The 24594-nt window shown below is 43.2% G+C and overlaps 1 long non-coding RNA gene across 1 annotated transcript; it reads right to left on the reverse strand.

Annotated features, from left to right (window-relative positions):
* Nucleotides 1-258: 258 nt before the first annotated feature.
* Nucleotides 259-23077, reverse strand: LOC120572316. Its single transcript, XR_005641418.1, has 3 exons — nucleotides 22996-23077; nucleotides 15021-15071; nucleotides 259-430 (listed from the first exon to the last, which is right to left on the reverse strand). It is a non-coding gene; the product is annotated as an uncharacterized LOC120572316 (long non-coding RNA).
* Nucleotides 23078-24594: the final 1517 nt, after the last annotated feature.

Here is a 24594-nt window from a genome sequence, read left to right on the forward strand (position 1 = left end):
CCTCTTCAAGGAATGTTTGTGATAGGTAGACTGTACTGTCTCCTCTAGCTTCCCTGCGCTAATAGGAAGCATGGTAATCTGCAATAATAGGGACACTAAGGCGCAGGTGCCCCCCCATTTAGCAGGTAAGGATGGTCTAAGGCGGGGCTGTGTCCCACACATCCACCAGACATCAGCGAGTCCCTTACTCCGATTGTTAAACATCGACTGTGTGACATTGGGAACGAACGAAGATGTGTTGTAGATGTACGTACAAAACTTCTTAGGTAGGTGTCCCACATTCATGGTAGAGCTGTTGGATTGTGTGATGCAAGTATAGTTACCAGGGTAGGCGACCACTCCTGGAGGCGGTTGTATTGCACGCACTCTGGGATACAGGAGAAACAGGGTCCTGCAGACATCACTTTCCATGGTCACATCACTGTAAAGACTTAAAGGGGTGATAGAATGATTATATAGGGTATTTTACAGTGTTCCTTAAACTGCCCATATTATGAAAAAATCACTTTTTCTGGGATTTGGGGTGTTCTTTTGTGTCTCTGGTGCTTCCACACACATACAAACTTCCATCCATGCTGTTTTGAGTGAGATACGGTTTCTGAATGTGTCCTGCCTTCAGTCTCCTAGTGAGCTGTTCAAAATCGGCTCGGACGTCACAGTCCGAAATGAGCTGGCTAACCACAACCGTTAGCTCGTAGCATGCCGCACTAACTGCAACTTAACGCTAGCATGCTACGTCGTTCTCCATAGCAAAGCACTGCTACAACACACACAAGTTTCACCAAATTAAAAAGAACTACAAGAACACTTACATGTGTGCCCTCATTTAGAAGTCTCCCAGCTAATCCTGCCTTGTAACTGACCAAAGTTGGAGAAACAGCCTTTCTTTTACTGTCTCTAGAGTTAGCTAGCTGACATGATCTACATCTGAGCTACTGAGCGTAATGCGAAGTGCAATCAAAGATAGAACAGAAGAAGAAGATGAAAAGAGGTCTCACTCTGTAGCTAAAACAGAAACCAGGTGAAAAGAGGATCTACAGCAGTGAGAGAGAGCTGTGCAGTACAACAACAATATGGTGTTTTTTGAAAATTAAACCATGTAAACCTATTCTGGTACAACCTTAAAATACAGTTATGAACCTGAAAATAAGCATAATATGGGCGCTTTAAGGTCTCCTAATGGGGTATGTAACATTGGTTGGGCTGAAAATTGCCCGAATGCTATTTTATTAGACCCTTAACTACCCTGTGAATATGGCTCTATTTGGAACAAGAGCTTTTCTTCCAAATATATGCTAATGAATATTCAGAATGAGCTACACGCTGATTGGTTTGAGCAAACTACATAGAAACACATGGGAGACTCGGCAGCAGGCCTCATATTTCAGACACTGCAAAGTTATACATTGTTTGTCGGGCTATTTCGTTATTAAATTCACTTCTGAGACTTTTTTAAGCGAGAAATAAACTATATAAAGCTCAAATATGGGCCGTTTTACGAAAATTTATGGCTAATTGCAAATTTGGTAAGACTGTGTGTCGGAGTTCAGCCGCTGGTGCTGCCTCGCCGCCCGCCAGTGCTGCCTCGCCGCCCGGCCTGCCTTCCTTCACAGACCCCGGCCTGCTATGAGTGCTTGGAGCTCTGTCACGGCTGGCAGCCCACAGCAGGGACTACCAACACCGCTGCCCTGACAGAGCTCCAGGGCCTTCAACTCCCCTCTTCCTGCTAGCTAAATGGCCCGTTATGTGAGAGTGAGAGCGCCGCCAGCGAGCTTGTTACACCAGCAATCTCTTACCATATGTTACACACATGTCACGCCACACAAAATCTAACTAAAGGTCTTATAAAGCTAACAACGGTGTCCGATTTCAAGTTAATATTTGTGAAGACTAGCTAGCTAGGTGTTTCGTTAACTGTGACTGTCCCTTCAATCCTAGCTACAAATCACGGATAGTTAGCTTCCTTTTCGCCTTAATTCAAGTATATTTAGGGCCCGAGCGCCGACAGCGGTGAAGGCCCTATTGAAACTGAAGGAATTATTAGGGCCCAAGCGTCGACAGCGGCGAAGGCCCTATTGAAACTGAAGGAATTATTATTATTCTTTCTTTCTTTCTTTCTTCTATTATTTTCCCGTCAAATGAATTGGCTTTTTGAGGGGCTTAATATATTCAAAAACTCACCAAATTTGGCGGTCGCATCAAGTCTGGTGAAAATTTACGTATTTTAAGGGTTTCGGGATAGAGGCACAAAATGATTGCTAGCGCCCCTAGAAAGTTAAGAAAATTGAGCGCCTGCCGTGCGTTTAACGTAAGACTCACGAAACTTGGTACACATATGTAACATGTCAAGATGTACAAAAACGTCATTACAGCCATACCCTAAACCCAACAGGAAGTCCGCCATTTTGATCTCAAAGTTCGAAATTAGTGCGATTTTGGCCATTTCCACATGTATCGTACTTTAACGAACTCCTCCTAGAGATTTCATCCGATCAACTTCAAACTCGGTCTGTGCCATCTTAAGATATTAAAGATGAAAAGTTGTTAAAAAAGAAAAACTTTTCGTCATAGGGCGTGGCCGGGGGCATTCGTTTGGCGTTTCGCCGCCCGAAACAGGAAGTGGGTGTAAGTCGAGGTATGCGTTGTCCGATTACCTCGAAACTTTTCAGGATTCATAAGAGTCCAACCCTGAGGACAAAATAAAGGCCGATATTTACTTAAAGTCATAGCGCCCCCTAGTGGCAACAGGAAATAGGCCTAAAAGTCAAGGTGCTATACTTTAACGAACTCCTCCTAGAGATTTCATCCGATGGACTTCAAACTTGGTCTGTACCATCCCAACACCTTAACGATGAAAAGTTATTAAAAGAAAAACTTTTCGTCAGACGGTGTGGCGGGCGTGGCGCGGCGCCATTTTGAGTGTTTAGCGATGAAGAAAGAAGTTGTTGTAACTTGAGTGTACTGTCGTTATTCGTCTCGCGAAATTTGTCACGATGGACAAGGGTCCGGGCCTGAGGACACCTACAGGCCAAAATTGACTTTTGGTCATAGTGCCCCCTGGCCACAGGAAATCTGCCTTATATGACAAACATCATCCGATTTACATGAAACTTAGAATGTGTGGTCTACATGTGATACTGAGCCGCCCCTATAATATGACCACGCCCACTTACTTGCCAGGCCACGCCCCTTTCATAACATTTGAACCGTTTAAGGTAGAGACTCGCGGTGAGGTGTCATTGAACTCAGCAGAGACTTCCTTTTAATTGGTGATGGTTTGACCCGCCCCTGTTTTAAAGCCCCGCCCCCTTTCTTAAAATTTGAACCATTTAAGATAGACCCTTGTGTGGGGTATCAATGAACTCAGCAGAGACTTCCTTATTCATTGGTGATGGTTTGGCCCGCCCCCTATGTTGAAGCCACGCCCTTTTAATAAATACGTAACCCATACTAAGGTCTAAGGATTTAGTTTTTGTGAGGTATCATTGAACTCAGCAGAGACTTCCTTCTTCATTGGTGATGGTTTGATCCGCCCCCTATGCATTAGCCACGCCCCTTTTCACAGCTAATGAACCGTATGACGTAGAGTCTTGTGTGAGGTATCGTTGAACTCGGCGGGGAGTTCCCTTTTCATTGGTGACGATTTGCTGCGTCTGAGTGCCGCGCGAATGCACGGTCGCAAGGAGCGGAGTCCGCCGGTAACCCCGACGCGCACCGAGGCGCGAGGGCCCGTCCATCGCTGCTCGCAGCTTTAATTAGGGGTCCAAGCCCGAGGGGGCAAGGGAACCGCGTGTTGCAAGGCAACGCGGTTCACACTCCAGCGGAGCGTGGAACCCTATTGTTTTTCTAAGGATTTTTTTTATTATTATTATTCTTCTTCTTCTCCGCGTAAAACTCCGACTGCAGCATAAACTGTACATGGTGGGGGGTTGCCCTTTTCAGGACTGGTCCAAAACCCTGCAAGGACCTCAGGCGCAAACATTGACCCATTTCCACCACTAGGTGGCGCTATAGCAGACAAAAACGCGTTTGGCCCACACCGTACACCCGACATTCAAAAGCCATACATCCACGCGTTCCCTGGATCCAACTGAATCACGTGATATAGGCCACGCCCATTTCCGCCTATAGTTTTATGCGTGAAAAATCGTGATTTATCAAAAGCCTACTTTTTCGAACTTCTCCTAGACCGTGCAACTGATCTGCATGAAACTTGGACCGTAACATCTCCAGACTGACCTGACTAAAAGTTATGGAAAGAATTTTTATACGATAAAAATTGCGCATATAACGCACAAACAAATTTGTGTAGCTAACTATGAAAACACCAACTTTGCCATATCTCAGCCAAATTAAATGCTATCAACGCCAAACTTTAGATTATTCTTTGCCATGACCCTCTGGAGGTACCCCATGCGTTTTACGAAAATTGGTCACTAGGGGGCGCTACAAGTACAAAACGTTTATATCTCATGAACGGCTCATCCGATTGATACAAAATTTGATGGGTACCATCAAGGGCCAATCCTGAGGCCAACCCTTTAATGGAGTACCGTGGGGTCAAAGTGGGCGTGGCCTATGGGACCCAATGTGACCCAACTCTAGATTCACCACTTACACTAATGTGAACAACTTTAAATTTACAGGGTAGATTGATAATGGACCATGGACCACACCTACCAAAAATTACACATGTGGACCACTAGGTGGCGCTGTAATGTTTTTTTGTCATTAACTCCCACAATACACATCACACATTAGAAATTCTTACATCCACGTGTTCCTTGAATGATGCTGAATTGCTTGATGTAGGTCACGCCAATTTTCGCGCAAACATGTTTTCGCAGTGTCGCGCAACGTGCAAAACCAACTTTTTCGAACTCGTCCTAGGCTGTGCGACCGATCTGCACGAAACCTGGTATTTAGCCTCTCCAGGTCGACCTGACAAAAAGTTATGGAAATACTTTTGCTATGTTAAATTATGCCAAATTGACAACCAAACAAATTGTCCTAGCTAGCTACCCCACACGTATCATATCATATCTCGGTTAAATTTAAAGTTATCACCAAATAACTTGTTCAACATTCCACTACGATACTCTCTACCAAATTTGGCTAAGATCGACCTTTAGGGGGCGCTATAAGCAACGTTTATTTGTTTTCCCGCCAATTTTCTCATTGCATTTCAATGGGAAATTTGCAATTGCAATATCTCTGCCACAGTAAAAGCAATCAACACAAAATTGTGGTGCTCGTTCGGCATGGCATTCTGAGGCGCTGTACCAAATTTGGCAAAGATCGGCCATTAGTGGGCGCTATAATCAACATAAAGGTGTTTTGCCCTGTTAATCAATGTTAATGGAATATTTGCAATGGGAATGTATCAAAGACCTTGCAGCTCACACTTCTCAATATTTACTGATGTTTACCTCCTACCATTACGTTTTGGTTTTCGCTTTTGCGTGCTCCCCTGAGGCCTGTACTACGAAGCAGGATTTGGCGTTAACGAGCTAACTTAAGGCTCAACCCAGGATTGTCTGTACTACGAAGGTGGATCAGTTGTTATCGGGTTCAATCACCGTGGTAACTCATGCTGAACACCTAACCTGGTCGGGAGCAGGTTAAGTTGGAGATCAGAGATCAGCCGGTGTTAAAGCACCGCCTACTGACCAATCAATAGGTCGATTGATAACGGCGTCACCGTTCTTAAAGAAGATCAGGCGGAGCTCGGTACAGAGAGAGAGAGAGAGAGAGAGAGAGAGAGGGGTGCGCTCATAAAAGTTAAACATTGAGAGACCAACAATCCCGTTAACATGGGTATTTTTATGAAATATAGCCTATATATTTTAATGGGAGGGAATTACATATCGGCTTCTTGAGCCATGTGTCGCCAGTGCGCACATCGGTTTGAATTATGTTTTTATATATTTTTTATTTGCTCTCACGATCGCTTCCCACTGCCAGGGTTGCAACTGAAATAATAGCCTAAAGCAACGACAGTTTATGGAAAGCACAAGTGTAATTATGGTCAGATCTTGGTCCTGACTGATGGGGAAGTGATATCAATAAGCGTTGTGATTTAAACATCTACAGCATCGGCTATTCATTTATTTTTTTTTCCAGCTTTCCTTCCTGTTTTAGGAAGCAGCGACTGTATTGCGTTTTCTCTGTAAAACCGTGTCTGTGTTCTTCATATTTATGGAGAATTATAATTTGCTCTTCTTATATAACATGCGGCTCTGGTAGATGTTTGCGATTGGTTGTGGTGCGCAAATACCACCTCTTTTATGTGAACGCGCGTGCCGCTGGATTGGGAAACCCTGAGCTGACTGAACTAGTTGATAACCAGCGTCGTAGTACAGGTTATGATGGACCGCAGTTGTTAGGTTAGGTGAAGCCGGATTACAGAAAGAGATCCAGGACAAGTTGATCTTGCTTCGTAGTACAGGCCTCTGGTGTTATATACAATAAACAAACTTCTTAACCCACCTGACAAAGTTTCTACAACCTTCACAGTGGACAAAATGTAACTCTTTTCTCCCACTTTTTCAATCCAAAATCAACACAATACCTAATTGTACCCTAATACCGTGCAATTAAACATTGCAGTTGGTGCTAAGTGGAGAGTCTGTCATAGCGTGATTGGGTATGTTGGTGGCATTTATTCTTAATTTCCCACGAAGGTGATCGCGGTTACGTGTCAGTTAAACTTCTCATCTCCAATCCTATCTGTATGTGTGAGAAGTGGCGCTGTCCTGAGTTGAAAGCCTACTTTACGGCTTTATTATCGAGTTAATAGGCGCGTGTGAGAAGTGTCGGCCGCTGTCCATTTCCGAAGGTTTTGAAATGCAAACAACTTTTGACTACTTTTTTTTTTTTTGACCACGTGCGCCTGTGAGCACCCAAGGAGGAAAACATCAATCGGTGCCTATGACACCATTTACAACAACCTGACCACCTCCCCTGCTCTTTCAACCACCACACCTGCCGGTACCTCCACCCTCGAAGTCACTCTCTCATTTCTCTCTGCTGTCCACTGTGGTCAGGGGGGTTGAGAAGTTTGTTTATAGTTGAGAATTGTTAAAAGTAGTCTGTATATGCATGGAGATGAACTGTTAACCACTACATTTGCAACGGCAGAGTACCGCAGACCTCGTGCATCAAACCTCTCGACATTCACCAACGTTTGCCCCCCCTACGTAATGCTTCCGGTCCCGCATTGGCGCAGCTTCGCGGGTCATTGGGGGCAACTGGCGCGGCTCCCCGGGGCATGGCGGATGACTGGCATCAGAGACGAATGGCATAGGAGGCGAATGGCATCGGAGGCGAATGGCATCGGAGGCTTGGGCCCCGTCATAACTGCTTGCAGTTCTAGTTATTCTTTCTTTCTTTCTTTCTTTCTTTCTTTCTTTCTTCTATTATTTTCCCGTCAAATGAATTGGCTTTTTGAGGGGCTTAATATATTCAAAAACTCACCAAATTTGGCGGTTGCATCAAGTCTGGTGAAAATGTATGTATTTTAAGGGTTTCGGGAATAGGCAAACAAAAATGCCTCGCTAGCGCCCCCTAGAAAGTTAAAGAAATTGAGCCCCTGCAGTGCGTTTAACGTAGACTCACGAAACTTGGTAGACATATGTACCATGTCAAGATGTACAAAAAACGTCATTGGAGCCATACCCTAAACCCAACAGGAAGTCCGCCATTTTGAGTTCGAAATTAGTGCGATTTTGGCCATTTCCACATGTCGTACTTTAACGAACTCCTCCTAGAGATTTCATCCGATCAACTTCAAACTCGGTCTGTGCCATCTTAAGAAGTTAAAGATGAAAAGTTGTTAAAAGAAAAACTTTTCGTCATAGGGCGTGGCCGTGGCGGGGCGGCCATTTTGTGCATTTCGCCGCCGAAACAGGAAGTGGGTGTAACTCGAGTGTACGTTGTCCGATTACCTCGAAACTTTTCAGGATTCATGAGAATCCAACCCTGAGGACAAATAAAGTCATAGCGCCCCCTAGTGGCAACAGGAAGTAGGCCTAAAAGTCAAGGTGCTATACTTTAACGAACTCCTCCTAGAGATTTCATCCGATGGACTTCAAACTTGGTCTGTACCATCCCAACACCTTAACGATGAAAAGTTATTAAAAGAAAAGCTTTTTGTCAGACGGTGTGGGCGTGGCGGCCATTTTGAGTGTTTAGCGATGAACAAAGAAGTTGTCTTAACTTGAGTGTACGTTGTCGTATCTGCCCAAAATTTCTCACGATGGACAAGGGTCCAGGCCTGAGGACAACTACAGGCCAAAATTGACTTTTGGTCATAGCGCCCCCCCCAGCCACAGGAAATGCGCCTTATATGACAAACATCATCCGATTTACATGAAACTTAGAATGTGTGGTCTACATGTGATACTGATCCGCCCCCTATAATATGACCACGCCCACTTACTCAGGCCACGCCCCCTTTCATAACATTTGAACCGTTTAAGGTAGAGTCTCGTGTGAGGTGTCATTGAACTCAGCAGAGACTTCGTTTTTAATTGGTCATGGATTGACCCGCCCTCTATGCTTAAGCCCCGCCCCTTTTCATACAATTTGAACTTTTCAAGTCAAGTTACTTTATTTGTCCCCCAGTGGGGCAATTTGTTGTGCAGCAGGTAGTATAATAAAATCACACACAATCGTACACACAATACAGAGATTGCCTACCTTGCAGGCAAATTAAAAAACATAAACAATTAAAGCTGCGAGCAGCGATGGACGGGCCCTCGTGCCTCTGCGCGCGTCGGGGTTAGCGGCGGACGCCGCTCCTTGCGACCGTGCATTCGCGCGGCACTCAGACGCCGCAAATCGTCAACAATGAAAAGGGAACTCCCCGCCGAGTTCAACGATAGCTCACACAAGACTCTACGTCATACTGTTCATTAGCTGTGAAAGGGGGCGTGGCTAAAGCATAGGGGGCGGGTCCAACCATCACCAATTAAAAATGAAGCCTCTGCTGAGATGAATGATACCACACACAAGACTCTACCTTAAATGGGTCAGCATGTATGAAAGGGGGCGTGGCTTAAACATAGGGGGCGGGCCAAACCATCACCAATGAAGAAGGAAGTGTCTGCTGAGTTCAATGACACCTCACACAAGACTCTACCTTAAACGGTTCAAATGTTATGAAAGGGGGCGTGGCCTGAGTAAGTGGGCGTGGCCATATTATAGGGGGGCGGCTCAGTATCACACGTAGACCACACATTCTGAGTTTCATGCAAATCGGATGATGTTTGTCATATAAGGCGCATTTCCTGTTGCCAGCGGGGGGCGCTATGACCAAAAGTCAATTTTGACCTGTAGGTGTCCTCAGGCCTGGACCCTTGTCAATCGTGAGAAATTTCGGGCAGATACGACAAGTACACTCAAGTTACAACTCTTTCTTCATCGCTAAACACTCAAAATGGCCCCGCCACACCCCCACCGATCTGACAAAAGTTTTTCTTTTAATAACTTTTCATCGTTAAGGTGTTGGGATGGTACAGACCAAGTTTGAAGTCCTTGGATGAAATCTCTAGGAAGGAGTTCGTTAAAGTATAGCACCTTGACTTTTAGGCCTACTTCCTGTTGCCGCGCTAGGGCGCTATGACTTTAAGTAAATATCGGCCGTTATTTGTCCCTCAGGGTTGGACTCTTATGAATCCTGAAAAGTTTTGAAGTAATCGGACAACGTACCTCGAAGTTACACCCACTTCCTGTTTCCGGCGAAACGCGCTCAAAATAACAGCGCCCTCGGCACGCCATAAGACGAAAAGTTTTTCTTTTAACAACTTTTCATCTTTAACATCTTAAAATCAACACTAACCAAGTTTGAAGTTGATCGGATGAAATCTCTAGGAAGAGTTCGTTAAAGTACGACATGTGGAAATGGCCAAAATCGCACTAATTTCGAACTTTGAGATCAAAATGGTTTAAGGTAGAGTCTCGTGTGAGGTGTCATTGAACTCAGCAGAGACTTCGTTTTTAATTGGTCATGGATTGACCCGCCCTCTATGCTTTACATCAATCGGGCCATTAGTAATAAAAGGGGGCGTGGCTTATGCATAGGGGGCGGGCCAAACCATCACCAATAAAGAAGGAACTCTCTGCTGAGTTCAATGACACCTCACACAAGACTCTACCTTAAACGGTTCAAATGTTATGAAAGGGGGCGTGGCCTGAGTAAGTGGGTGTGGTCATATTATAGGGGCGGGCTCAGTATCACATGTAGACCACACATTCTAAGTTTCAACCAACAGGTGCGGCTGAATGGTGTTAAAGGCTGAAGAAAAATCCACAAACAGTAGTCTAGCGTGGTTTTTATTTCCCTCAAAATGTTTAAAGATGAGGTTGAGTACTGTCACAGTTGCATCCTGGACTCCTCTGTTGAGTCTATATGCAAACTCTAGTGGGTCAAGGAGACTGTTTGTCCTAAATGTTAGTTCTCTTTTTATCAGCTTTTCAAAGGACTTCATCACAAGTGAAGTAAGGGCTATGGGTCTGTAGTCATTTAAAGTCTTTGGGCGGCTGATTTTTGCAACAGGAACTATAATAGACTGTTTCCATAAATCAGGAACCTTCTGTTGTCACATCGATTGATTAAAAATATAATTAAAAATGGGGCCTAGCTGTTCTGCACAACAGGAGAGAACACAGCTACCAATGTTGTCTGGGCCCAGACTTGTTTTGGCTTTGCAGTGTTTAAAGATGTTCACAACACTTTGTGTAGAGAAGCAGACAGGTGATTGGGACAGGGGAAGTAAGGACTGTTTTAGGCCAACAATTTCATTGCTAAAATCATATTTGTCAAATCTTGAATAAAAATGATTTAGTTCTTGGGCCAGGGATATATCTGAGGTAAAGCCTTCCAGTGCCACCCTTTTCTTTGTTTTGTCATTTAGACCCACCATTGTTTTAATACTGTCCCATGCTGAGCCTAAGAGGTTATTACTAAGTTTGTGTTCCACTTTGAGTTTATAGTCCCATTTAGCCCTTTTAATTTCAAGTTTAATCTCCTTTTGAATGCTGTATAATTCCTGAAAATTATTTTGTCTGAATGCTAGCTTTTTCTTTTTCAACAAGTCTTTAAGTTGTTTTCTCACCCATGGCTTGTTATTTGGGTATATTTTGACAACTTTTTTAGGAATTACCGTGTCCTCACAATATGCAACCCATGAGCTGACCACTTCAGTCAGTTCATCTATGTCCCGTGAAGATTGGACAAACTCCTCCCATAAGGTGCAGTCCAGGCAGCCTTGCAGGGCCAGCATAGCCTCCTCAGACCAGACCTTCACTTGCCTGGTATCTACTTTCCCCCTCTGTAGGCAAGTGCGGTACGCTGGTATAAGATGCACACAGTTGTGATCAGCAGAACCCATGGGAGGGAGAGGGATAGATTTATTGGCACCTTTGATAGAGCCATAACACTGATCAAGAATCTTCCCATTTCGAGTTGGACAAGACACATAATTATAAAAACATTTTAAAATTTTGTCCAAGTGACAGTGATTGAAGTCACCTAAAATTAGGTTTGGGGCATCGGGGGATAGTGCCTGTAGTTTCTGTGACAGTGCTATGGATTAATTCTAGGGAAGTGCTTTCATTGGCCTTTGGGTGTTACAAAAATCTGCAGGAATTCTCTGGGCAAATGGGGCACAAGGAGACTGACAGCAGTTCAATGTCTTTTGTACACAGCTTTTCTCTCACTAGTGTTGTTTTACACCAGCGCTCATTTATGTACAGGCAAACCCCGCCCCCTCACGACTTTCCAGTGCTCGCTGCAACCCGGTCCATACGAAAAGGAGCACTGAACCCCTCTAATGCAATGCCAGCATCCGAGTCAGCTTCTCCCAGCCAGGTTTCTGTCAGAGCCAGGATACAAGCTTCTTTGAATTCATGTTGGTACTGGACATGGGCCTTCAGTTCATCCGACTTGTTTCGGAGGGACTGCATGTTAGCAAGGATGATAGAGGGCAGAGGAATACGCGACAGGGGCCGCCTTGCTCGCTCGTGTAATCCACCTCTCCTCCCCCGCTTCCTTGTTGTCTGGCGAGGTGCGTTGGTAGAGCTCCCCTTCTTTCCATACTGCCATCTGATGTCGGCAATATTTGGGAAGATTAGATCTGGAGGTGGCTTAGAGTTCGCTGGTTGATCGAACTTTAACAGATAGTCCCGACTGAATAAAATCCGAGACTGAGAGGAGCCGCAGCAGGCCTCTGCCAGGTGGAAAATTTCCCACAACACTACCAGCAGAATGCATCCCACAGTCCATTTCATTTTAACCGGTCATAGAGATCGATTACTGAAGAGTTAATCGTGCGTGGAAATTGCGGATATACGTTAAAAAAAAACAGCGATCAGAACACTTTGATAACTTAAACGAGTACAAACAAACAGACAATCCTTACACTACTATGCTGCCGGTCACTGCGTACGCATGCGCCCTGTCTGAGCGGTTTTAAGGTATACCCTTGTGTGAGGTATCATTGAACTCAGCAGAGACTTCCTTCTTCATTGGTCATGGTTTAGCCTGCCACCCTATGCTTAAGCCACGCCCCCTTTCATAAATGGTGACCCGTTTAAGGTAGAGTCTTATGTGAGGTATCAATGAACTCAGCAGAGACTTCCTTGTTTATTGGTAAAGGTTTGGACCGCCCCCTATACTTTGGCCATGCCCCTTTTCACAGCTAATGAACCGTATGACGTAGAGTCTTGTGTGAGCTGTCGTTGAACTCGGCGGGGAGTTCCCTTTTCATTGGTGACGGTTTGCGACGTCTGAGTGCCGCGCAAATGCACGGTCGCAAGGAGCAGAGTCCGCCGGTAACCCCGATGCGCGCAGAGACGCGAGGGCCCGTCCATCGCTGCTCGCAGCTTTAATTACAGTTTGAATTTCGTCACGCCACGTATACAACATCTAACTAAATGTTATATAAAGCTAAGAACTGTGTCAGATTTCAAGTTAATGAATTTTTGTGAATTCCAGAGGAATTCTAAGAGGAGGCTAGCTAGCTCTCATTGATAGAGCTCCATCCAGCCGCAGGCTGTATCAATGAGACTCACGGACAAGCGGCGTTTATTTACCCAATCGTTTGTTTAAATAACTCAACGCATTATAATTACACACATTAAAAGAGTAACTGGAACCTGTGGTAAGAGAATGCTGGCGTAACAAGCTCGCTGACCGCGCTTTCACTCACATACACCGGCATTTAGCTAGCAGGAAGAGGGGAGTTGGAGGCCCTGGAATTCTGTCAGAGCAGCGGCGTTTCGTAGTCCATTAGCCCAAAACGGTGACTTTGCGCGGGTATGGATTGCGTGGGTTGCCAGCCGTGACTGTGATCCATCTACCTCACAGCAGGCCGGGGTCTGTGAAGGAAGGCAGGCCAGGCGGCGAGGCAGCTACACAGGCAGCACCGGCGGTGAACTCCGACACACAGGCGGACAAAATTTGCAATTAGACATCAATTTTCGTAAAACGGCCCATATTTGACCTCTACATAGTTGATTTCTCGCATAAAAAAGTCTCAGAAGTGAATTTAATGGTAAAATAGCATATGAACAATGTATACAATTTCTGAGATCTGCACGACCTAGATTCAGAAGACTAACTGATCTCAGGTCAGTTGTGTAGCCTATGCAAATGTTGGGGCATGACAAAGAGAAAGACTAGAGCCAAATGAGGAGGAGCCGCAATAGTTGACGTCAACTATGAGGCTCGTTGACATTTGCCCGTTTTCAGAGGCAGTTTCAAATTTGCAGAGAAAAGAGGTGTCAATGGGATTTAGAGGTTCTATGTATGTCCTAGTTACCCACTAAACTGTCATTATTCAACTATGACAAGGTAAAATCAGTTTTGCATTCTATCACCCCTTTAACATACAATTATAACCAATAGGGTCGTCCACCGGTGAGAGTGGGAATGGTACTGTCCCCAAATGAGGTCTTGCTTTAGCACAGATAACACAGTCGGACATTTTATGCGTTCTAGCAGTATATTTCATCATTTTGAGCCACGTGTTACCTGAGGGTGTGAAACCAGTTTCCATCTCCAACCTTTCCTCAATGGTAAAGTCCTCTAGGTTCAAATATTTTACTAATGGCCCTTTAGAGTCTTTCAGGACACCCATACCTGTGTTCATTGCGTCAACCTGGACAGTAATGGATGTGGACAGTGTACTATTACTCCATGGGTCTGTGACTTGAATGGTGAACTGTCCTAATGGGTCTTTCCCTTCAGCATACAATCCCATAACATAAGTCCCTGCATCCTCTGGTTTTGGATCCTTCAACGTCACATATATAGTATTACATTTCCGTTCCTGGCATCGTCCTTCCTGCTTTCTACCGACACTCAGTCTGGATTTCAGGTCCCTACGTGTTATCGTAAGGTGCATTGTATCATATGGTTCACATCCCACATTTCCCCAATCTGAGCCTGTGTTAGCTATGGCACACTTCCAACTGCCACACCAGTTGTCTGAGTTGGTTGTGACGCATATGTATATGACTTCCTCTCTCCTGTCTTTTGTGGTGCATGGCACTATGTCGCATAGGTCTAATAGGGCTGTGCCTGTGTTTCCCCTAATAAATGACAATGTGATCTGTCCCTTTGTTCTAGTCACCTGAACCTCCCTTCTTCCTATTTGTCATATTTGGTATCTATGAACCAAAATAACAACATAACGAGTATGGCTGTAGATATTAGCATACCTATCCAGACCTTCCATGTGCATCCATAGTAGTATTTTAGTCTGGGTTCACTCCCTTGGCCTGATTGCCTAAGTTTGAACGGGAGTGGCATTGTTGATCAAATCAGCTCTAACTTCCCTCAAATCACGGGAAGGTGTAGGTGCTGGGGCACAATGTGTCAGGTGGTGCCAAGCAGCTCCTGCCTTGCCTTTTACTTGGACAGAGTGTGAGGTAACCTCCCTCACTTCGTACAGTCCAAGCCACCTGGGCTCGGTCCACTTTCTCTTGTGGACTTTCACTCGCACCCAGTCACCTACCTTGACACTGCTCCGGGGCTCCTCTTCTCCCGGGGCCTGTGCTCTGGCGACCTGTTCAGATAAAACTGAAGTAAGACTGGTCAATGCCTTCATGTAGTCATCATATTCTTGTTTACACACATCCAGGGATGGCATATGACCTCCATCCCTGGGTGGGCCTGGCATTTTTCTTCCAGTCAGTAACTCATGAGGAGATAAGTGTGTGTCGGATCCTGGGGAACTGCGCATGGACATAAGAGCTAACGGCAGTGCTTCTACCCATGTTAGTTTTGTACCTTCACACGCTTTAGCGATTTGTCTTTTCAGTGTCTGGTTGGCCCTCTCCACTAATCCCTGTGATTGTGGATGATAAACTGACCCATATCTGTGTATGATCCCTAATGCCTCTTCTACTTTCTTTAGATGTTTGTTAGCAAAATGAGATCCATTGCGTGTCGATTTTAGTATGCGGTCATATCTGGGTACTAGTTCATTTTTCAGCCAGTTTACAACTGTCTGTGCTGTTTCATCTTTACTTGGTATCGCTTCAACCCATTTTGTGAATCTGTCTACCATTACAAGGAGATACCTTTTTCCCCCTACTCTGTTCTCTGGCCCCATATCTGTGAAATCTATGTTGATGTCTTGAAAGGGGGCTGTAGGCACAGGGAATTTTCCTGCTGGTGCCTTGAATGGTTTCTTGTTATTGTGTTTGTTGCATGTGTCACATTCTTCCAAACAGTTGGTGATGATGTCTGACATCCATGGGTGCCACCATAGTTCTTTCATGTTTGTCAGGGTTCTTCTGGTTCCCTCATGGGTGGGGCCGTGCATGCTTGGGAACAATAGTCGACATAGCTTTGCCGGAGCGACTATGTGTCCAGTGTGTGACCTCCAAATGCTGTCTTTACCCTTGCATGCTCTTTTTCTCTGCCATTCTGAATGTTCATATGGTCCGGCCTCTTCTTGGATGTCTTTTATGTTTTCTGTGGTTAGTTCTGTTGGTCCTCCCTCTGGTTGCAGTGTCATTTGTCTGGGAGTGTACCCTCCAACTTCTTTGGCTCTTTGGTCTGCTGCTTCATTTCCTTTTGCCACCCTTGTGACTGCTTTGTCATGTCCTTTGCACTTCATTATTGCCACTGCTGCTGGCGCTTTTGGGTTACCAGTTGATCCTTGTGCTTGACAGGAGTCTTGCTGGTGGTCAGGAAATTCCTCTTCTGCCATTGTGGTCCATCTATATGCACCGCTCCATGTGCGTATGCTGAGTCTGTGTAGATATTGACCCTTTTCCCTCTTGACCACTGCAGTGCTTTTGTGAGTGCCAATATTTCAGCCATTTGTGCTGATGCAGGTTGTGGTATTATTCCTGAGTCCACTTCGGTGTGTGTATCATCTGCGTGTTGTTCCATCACCGCATAAGCAGCTACAGTTCCATTTTCTCCTTTGTAGCAGCATCCATCTGTGTACAGCCAATGTTGTGCATTTGGCAGAGGTTCGTTTTTCAGGTCTGGCCTGAGTTTCAGTTCTTGTGCTGCCACTTCTTCACAGCTGTGGGGTTGTCCGTGTCCCATTTTGTCTGCCAAATTGATGGCTGAGGTTACAAAAGTGATGTGGGGTTGTCTCAGCTCCTTCTGTATTTTCAGTTTTCGTTCAGTACTGAACGTGAATGCATTGCTCAGCAGGAATGCGGTCACTCCGTGGTCCGTGTGGATCTGCAATGGGTGATGCATGACCAGGTGGGTAGTTTTTTGGACAGCTTTCGATAGTGCAGCCAGATGTTGAGCACAGGATGTTTGTCCTTGTTCAATAGTGTCAGTGATTCTTGAGATGAGGGACAAAACAGGTTTTGATTTTCTAAAAAAAAATCTTCATAATTTTATAAACCAGTGTATACATATTTGTTAAATGAGGGTTTGGGTATGTAACCATGTTTTGGAACAACCTCCCATTTTTTAAATATATATGGGTGAATGACATGACGCCTAAATTTACTGTCCGACTGCATTTTCTCCAGTTAAAAATTGTCTAGATTTATAGAAAAAAACATAATTTATATTTAGTGTCGCCCCCCTTTATGTAACCACATTAATTTTTCAAAAATCATATGGCATTTCAAATTTTTTTGTTACTGAAAGTGTCAAAATATCATGTGGTGCGACCGGTCAGGCATGACTGCTATTTTGGAAACTTCCGGAAATTTGCTGATAATGTATTAAAATGTATTTTCTGCCATTTTTGGCATATTTTCCAAAGTGTTTTGTAGTCTTATATAATATAACAGTGCTCTAGTATTGGTATTTCTGTCATAATATACAAACAAACTTTGTCCGAGTATGTACATTTTATGAAATATCATGCGGTGCGACCATCAAGAAATTACCATTTTGGAGCTTTTATTTTGAATTCCACTGAAAAACAGGAAGTTGCATCATACGTCAGTTTGCCAAGGACCCTTGAAAGCAACAAGCAGGTTTGTAACCCTCTCTCATATTTTGAAGAAAAAAACTTTTTGAACGGCTGGTATGTAGTTTCCACTTTTGGATGTCATGTGGTATGACTTCAAAAAGACAATAAATGTTAATTTATATTTACAAATTGATATTTTGATAGATAGTGCCCTTTCGCGAGAAACTAGCTAGTTTTATTTAGGTGGCCAATGCTGTGCCTGTAAATTTGTACTTAATTAAAAAAAATCATGTGGTGCGACCACAAATCATGTGGTGCGACCATTGAATCATGCCTTCCAAGACTAATATACATCTTATATTGACAGGTTTTGTGCTCTTCTATTCTTTTTTATGGTTTAGTAATTCATTTTAATATTCTATAAACAAGATTAAGGCTTTTCATGATTATTTAATGTATTTCAGAGAAAACGGTTTATGATTAGTATTTGTACAATATAATGACAAAAATACTGAAAAATTAAATTGTCTTAATAATAATAATAATAACAACAATAATAATATTTGAATCCATTTCATCAGATGCCACTGCCAAGTAAAGTAAAGACTGCTCGCCACAGTGAACGCGTCAATTCTGACCCTGCAGCAAGAGCAGAGTACCTTGCCAGGAGAAAAGAAAGGTTTGTTGTAAAATGCAGAAAATTAAGACAATTAATTGAAAAGCAACATGAACTACATATTCCTCTTGTGTGTAGGACATGCATTTTTCATTAAAATATTCATCTACTGTCATTTGTCCAAAAGAAAACACTCAGCGTAGATTTATGACATGACAATATATTTGTTTCAGCTACCAGAGAAGAAAACAGCAGGGAAAGATTCACTATGTCAAGGCAAGTGAGCTGCCTAGTAGAGAGAAAAAGAAGCAGAGAGAGAAATGGAGGGCTGCATCCGGTTCCTATAGGGATAGGAAAAAGATGGCGAATGCTGTATTAGACCTCACACCGCCATCTATGGACAACATCCAGCCAATTCTGCTTGATGTAGCTATAGCTCCAGAGCCATCCGAAAATGCAGGTCAACCGATCTTAGACCCAGAACCTTTTAATGAGGATTTTAATCCACCAGTCGCGTCCACCCCAGAGAAAGTTGAGAGGAAGAATACTTCAGCTGAGAAACGTAGCAAAAGACTGCAGAAGGAGAAGGGAACACTAGAAAAGCAGGTCTTGTATCTGAGGAAACAGCTGGCAGAAATGAGAAAACTAAAGGATAAATGTAGAAAGAGAGAGAGGAGATTGATGGCAAGACAAACTCAAGGCCTAAGTGAAAAATTCAAGCAAAGGGGAAGCAAAAAAGTGTCAGCAGAAAGAAAGCAGGCCGTCATCAAGTTTTTGTCCAGAGATGAAAACAGTTTTCTTTTAGCTGGGAAAAAAGACACCATCACCAAAAATAAACAGAAAGTACAAAGAAGAGTTCTAACAAAGCCCCTCACTGAGCTCCACACGCAGTATCAGACCGAGGTCGAACAGCATCTGTCCATGTCTTACAGACAATTTGTTCGAAGGCGGCCATTTTATATCACAGAGCCCAAGTCCAGGGACCGAGATACCTGTGCATGTTCAGAACATGAAAACATCCGTCTGTTGGTGAACAAACTTGCCAAGAGAGGGCTGCTGAAGACAACCAGCATCTCAGAGTTAGTGGGAATCATTGTATGTGACCCTAAAAATAAGGAATGTATGGATCGCGTTTGTCCTAAGTGCTGCTTTGACGAAGTTGAATTTCCTGAAACAGACGATATTACAGTCTCTTGGGAACAATGGGAGCGGGTAACTTCAACAAATGGAGAAAAAACCTTTGCAAATGTTGTAAAGCGCACACATACAGGCCCAATACAGGAATTAAAAGAGCTGTTTCAAAAAAAGCTAGAAGCTTTAGCAATACATCAGTTCAATTGGATCCACCAAACAGAGCAGTTTCGATACATAAAACAAAATCTCACTGACTCTGAAGCGGTTCTTCACATTGATTTCTCTGAGAACTATGCATGCAAGATGAGCACAGAGATACAGGCTTATCATTTCGGAGGCAGTCGAAAGCAAGCCACAATCCACACTGCTATCCTCTACACTGTCCATGGCACAAAATCATATGCAACACTGTCAGACAGCCTCCGTCATGATGAGCGGGCAGTGTGGGCACACTTGGAGCCCATACTGGAGGAGCTAAGGGCAACCTACCCAAAGATTACGGCTTTGCATATTATCAGTGATGGACCGGTTACACAGTACAGGAACAAAGCAAACTTGTACATGCTTAGTACTGTGCCTTTCCTGTCTGGATTTAAGTATGTTTCATGGAACTATTCTGAACGATCCCATGGAAAGGGTGCCCCAGACGGTATTGGTGGTGCCGTAAAGAGGGAAGCCGATCAATACGTTCTACGAGGAGGTGAGCTGCAGACTCCACAGGATTTGTACGAGATGCTGGCCAAAAAGTCAGGATCAAGCATTCATCATCACTGGATAAGCGAAGAGGCAATACAAAAGTATGATGAGCTGATTCCAGGCAAGATCATGACTGTGAAGGGCACCTTAAAGATCCACCAGGTTTGGTCTTCACAAGCTGCAAAGATAAGCCATAGGGAGGTGTCGTGCTTCTGCAAGCATGCAGAAATGAAGACCTGCTTGTGCTACCATCCAGTAAAAGTTGACCTGAGGGACACCACATGCCACACTGAAGATGAGTCAAGAAATTCTGAGCCCCCAATGGAACAAGATAGTCTTCAGGACTTATGTGGCAAATTTGTGATTGTAACATATGATGAGCTTCCATACATTGGCCAGGTCCTCGAGGTTGTAGGAGAGGATGTCAAGGTCAATGCCATGCGGCAGACAGGAAATAAGAACTTATTCATGTGGCCACAAACTCCAGATGCCATTTTCTACTTAAAGAAGGATGTCCAGTCAGTGATCTCAGAACCTGAGCCAGCAACCTCTCGCTGCTCTAAGTTGAGCAGCAATGACTGGGAAAAGTTCAAAAAATTCCTGGGGTTAAAGAAACGCCTATACCCCAATCCCAATGGTCCCATCATAATAAACAGGATTAATAAAATAAGCAGTTTGATGTTTTAAAAATGTGTTGTGTTTGTTGTTATTTCCTACCATGAAACTCTGGATGTTCAGGGTAGTTCTTTCCAGCAATCCTTGTTGTTCTTTGAATCTTTCATGAAATGTTTACAAGATACCAACAGAATGGTCTATTCTCTTAAGTGGTTTGTGTTTTTTTTTTTTTATTAAAATAGTATGGAAATGAAAATGAAATGTTTGCCTTCACTGACAAATCTGTTTGATTTGGTGCGACCACACATCATGTGGTGCGACCAGATATGGCAATAACTGTATTAAAATAAAAATGCAATATTACATTTCTGAGGCTAAAATATTAATCTCTGATTAAGTATGCTGAAGGGAATTTTATTGTTTAGACATCTTTTTCAATTTTGTGTAATTCACAGGAAAAATGTGTATGTTAACTACATGTAGGTAGGTGACTGTGATGTTATAGAACAAAAACAAATATTAACAACTATATAATTTCAGAAGAAATCCAAATAATTTGTTTCTACAGACTTCATATTACTGAGAACTTGTAAAATACATGTAAACAGGTTAAGGATATATGTTCATTTTTTAAATAATCCACGGTCGCACCACATGACATTTTTTAAGGTCATGGCCAATTCATGAACATGAAAAAACACTAAAATCAGTTTAAATAATTGTTTTATATAAATTAATTAATACACAACATTGTTAATGTTTGAACAAATGCAATAAAAAGTCATATTTATTGTATTTTAAAATTGGCCTGTGGAAAATCCTTATACGTCATTGACCCATATATAAATTGTGAAACTGTGTCCCGACCACGGATTCCCCCTTGAGATGGCTCATTTCTGCTCTGGTGTTTTGCATTTGATTTTCTAGTTTGTTAACTGTGTCAGTCAGGTCGGCTGTGCATTTCACCAGATTCGCCAGGATGTTATGTTGTGGAATGTCCAGATCCAGAACTCCTCCATTCACTTCCAGTACACCTCTCTTTACTGGCACCACAGGAGCTTGAACCACTTTTACAGCCTCATAGGATGGAGGTGCTGTTGGTTGTGGCAGGGAAGGGTACACGCTGGCAGTGGCTGTGGTTGGGTTATTATTAGTCTTTTCTGGTACTGCTTCAGTTGTGCCACCAGATGTTGCCAACTTATCATTTTTCCTTTTCGGTTTACTCAGCAGTTCAGTCAGCCCCCTTGGCTTTTTTTTCCCTTTTTTTTTTTTTTGCGGGCCCCGCCGGGCCCCCCTCCCTATTGCCTTTTTCTTTCCATTCTGTGTCTGCCACTCGTGCTTGACTCTCTGCTCTGATATTCAAAGTTCTCAATACACTCTCATCTCTCCCTATGTCTGCCAACAGTCCTTCCTTTTCCCACTTACAGAGTAGCTTTTTTCCTGTCTCAACCCATTGTTTCTGCTGCCCCCCCCGGTGCTTTCTTCCCCAGTTTCACCAACAGAAAAGCTTTCAGTTCTTCCATTTCAGCACTGTATGCACAATCTTTCACTTCTTTATGCTATGCAGGACAGTCCCCAACAGCACCCGAAACACACTATATATAAGAAACCGTGTATATTTATATATGTATATATTATTTTCAACGAACAATTTTCTCTGCTTTTCAAAGTGTCAATTTGACTCTGTAACGTCAGTCTGTCTCTTGTCCTGCTGTATGTTGCTCTCAAAATCTGAGTCTAGCTCTAAACTCACTTCGTCACCATTACCTGTTACTGTTTCACTCTTTTCCTAAAGTATTCTCCCCTGTCTGTTCTTCTGACACTTCACACAATGAACCCTCACTAGTAATTGTTTTTACTTCAAGCTGTGCCTTATTAATTTTATCCTCTTCACAGTATACCTCAAAATCAAACAGCGCTCTGGTAATTTTATTCTCTTCACAATATACTTCAAAATCTGCCTCCGTATCGAAATGTAAAACGTTTTCTGCCATTGCATTGAATTCACAATCATTGGCTTTTTACAGTATCTACCAACCAACCGACTGCGATTCCTCTAATTAATTCAAATTAAACCAACTCCGATTTTTCTAACCAAGAGCTTTTTACGGTTTTATTTCATCCAATGTACTGAACTTTCCGACCAGTTGTAGATCAAAAGCTTTTTACGAGTCTCTTAATTAGCCAATTTATAGGTCTCGTCAGACCATTGAACCTTCGAAGGTTTACCTCTTTGATTTTAGCTTTGCCCAACTCTCCGGTCTCAATGAACCAAGAGCTTTTTACAGGTCTAATTTAGATTTAATTTTTGTTGCCCAACTCCCCGATCACAGTGGACCAAGAGCTTTTTACAGGCTTTCTTTTCACTCTTTTATCAGTTCTTTTTTTGTAATTTCGTTTTACTGTTTAGTTTTCTTTTATACTCTTAAGATTTCATTCAATTTACCAACAGCACTCTTGTTCTTCTTCACTCAAAAATTTGGTTATGCTCAATGTGCAGAAGTTAGATATTAACAGGTCTCTGCTTACCTTATTTTGACAGCGCGCTGTTTTGAGTGAAGGAAAAACTGGAGTCCGTCCTGTCTGCTCGATTCAGGGGAAAGTCCTCTGGCGCCACTTAGCGGATCATGTCGGGGTCACCACTTTGTACGTGTTAAAATCCACTAAGTAAACAGGAGAAGACTTAAAAGTTTAACAAGTATTTATTTAAGTAAAATCATAAGAGCATAAACGTGTACACGGGTCCGAGTTGAGCAGGCACACAGGCTTCTCTCATCAGACTGAATTTTCTGGCTTATACATGAATTCATATATCAGTCTCTAAGAGCATTTTGATTTGTTTATTAAAAGTTGGAGGAGTACCGTGGTTTAGACTTGGCGTCCCCTGGTTGGTGCACAGACTGGTCCCAGTCTTTTGGCACACGCACTCTTCATCATTTGTTAGACAGACTTTAGCTATGCTGATGGTCAGAAAGAACAACGCGCCACTGTTGTCCGTCACAGATTGAGAAGTAACTTACTTTCATGATCAAACTGATATTAACTTCGTTGCTGCACTCTTGTTGCTTTCTGACCACCGTCATACAGTGTTGCTTTCTGCACAGTATCCTTTTCTCATTTTGCATGACTAAGCTGTCACAGTGCTTTTCCACTAAACACACTAAACACACAATACTATTCAACTATAATTTTTATCCTCATACAGCACAGCCAGCTTGACTGATTATTTTTATTTCTTACATGTAAACCCGTGTTATTTGTACGCTTTTGAGTGAGAGTGGGCTGGGAGTTTAGTGTGGATCCCTGTAATACTTTGAGACGCCATTAGCTAGTGTCTTACCCGGCAATCAAATGTGGATGGTGTTGTCGAAGATAAGTCTCTGCTGATGCTTTGGAGTTGAAGGATCTTTGTCCCTCCGGCAGATGAATCCTCAACATCGCGGGATGAAGCATAGAATAAGTGACATCGTTATTGCATAGATGTCTTTTGAGTGCGCTGAAGTCTTGCTGCTTTCTGAACAATGTCAATGACATGTCACGAAATATCATGACGGTAGAGTTGCCATACGTGAGCTTGCCCTTTTCTCTTGCCGCATTGAGAATCTTAAAAGGGAAATTTCACCACTGGAAAGCTGAATATATCTTTAAATTGGGTCACTAATGTAGTAGAAATGTGAAAAGAAAATTGAAATTGGTGCCTTCTAGGCCGAGATAAGCCAGAAAATGTGTTTTTGGCTCATATGGATGAAAGACACCAAATCCCAGAATGCACTTGCTTTGCTGCTGTATGAGGCCACTCCCAAGCCACGCCTACCCTTTACAGACAGACAGTTTAACGATCAACTCAACAAGTGTGTTTTATTGTCATTTCAACCATATACACGAAAAAACGTTTCACCGTGGCTCAAGTGGTGTTACACATTTAAAACATGCTTTTTTTTGGCCACAGCTGATACATTATCCGGACTTCTTTCAGCGGATTGATTGATAGCTCCAGAGTGAACAGAACTGTGTCCATGGCAACGCTCTGCTATGCATGGCAATGGTGTGTTATCCTTAGCAACGGTCTGTTATCAAGAAATAACAGACCGCATTCTACATTAGAATTCAAGCAAGCCATGTAATAAA

This window comes from Perca fluviatilis, chromosome 14 (assembly GCF_010015445.1).
Source record: "Perca fluviatilis chromosome 14, GENO_Pfluv_1.0, whole genome shotgun sequence".
In the NCBI taxonomy this organism is placed as follows: Eukaryota; Metazoa; Chordata; class Actinopteri; order Perciformes; family Percidae; genus Perca; species Perca fluviatilis.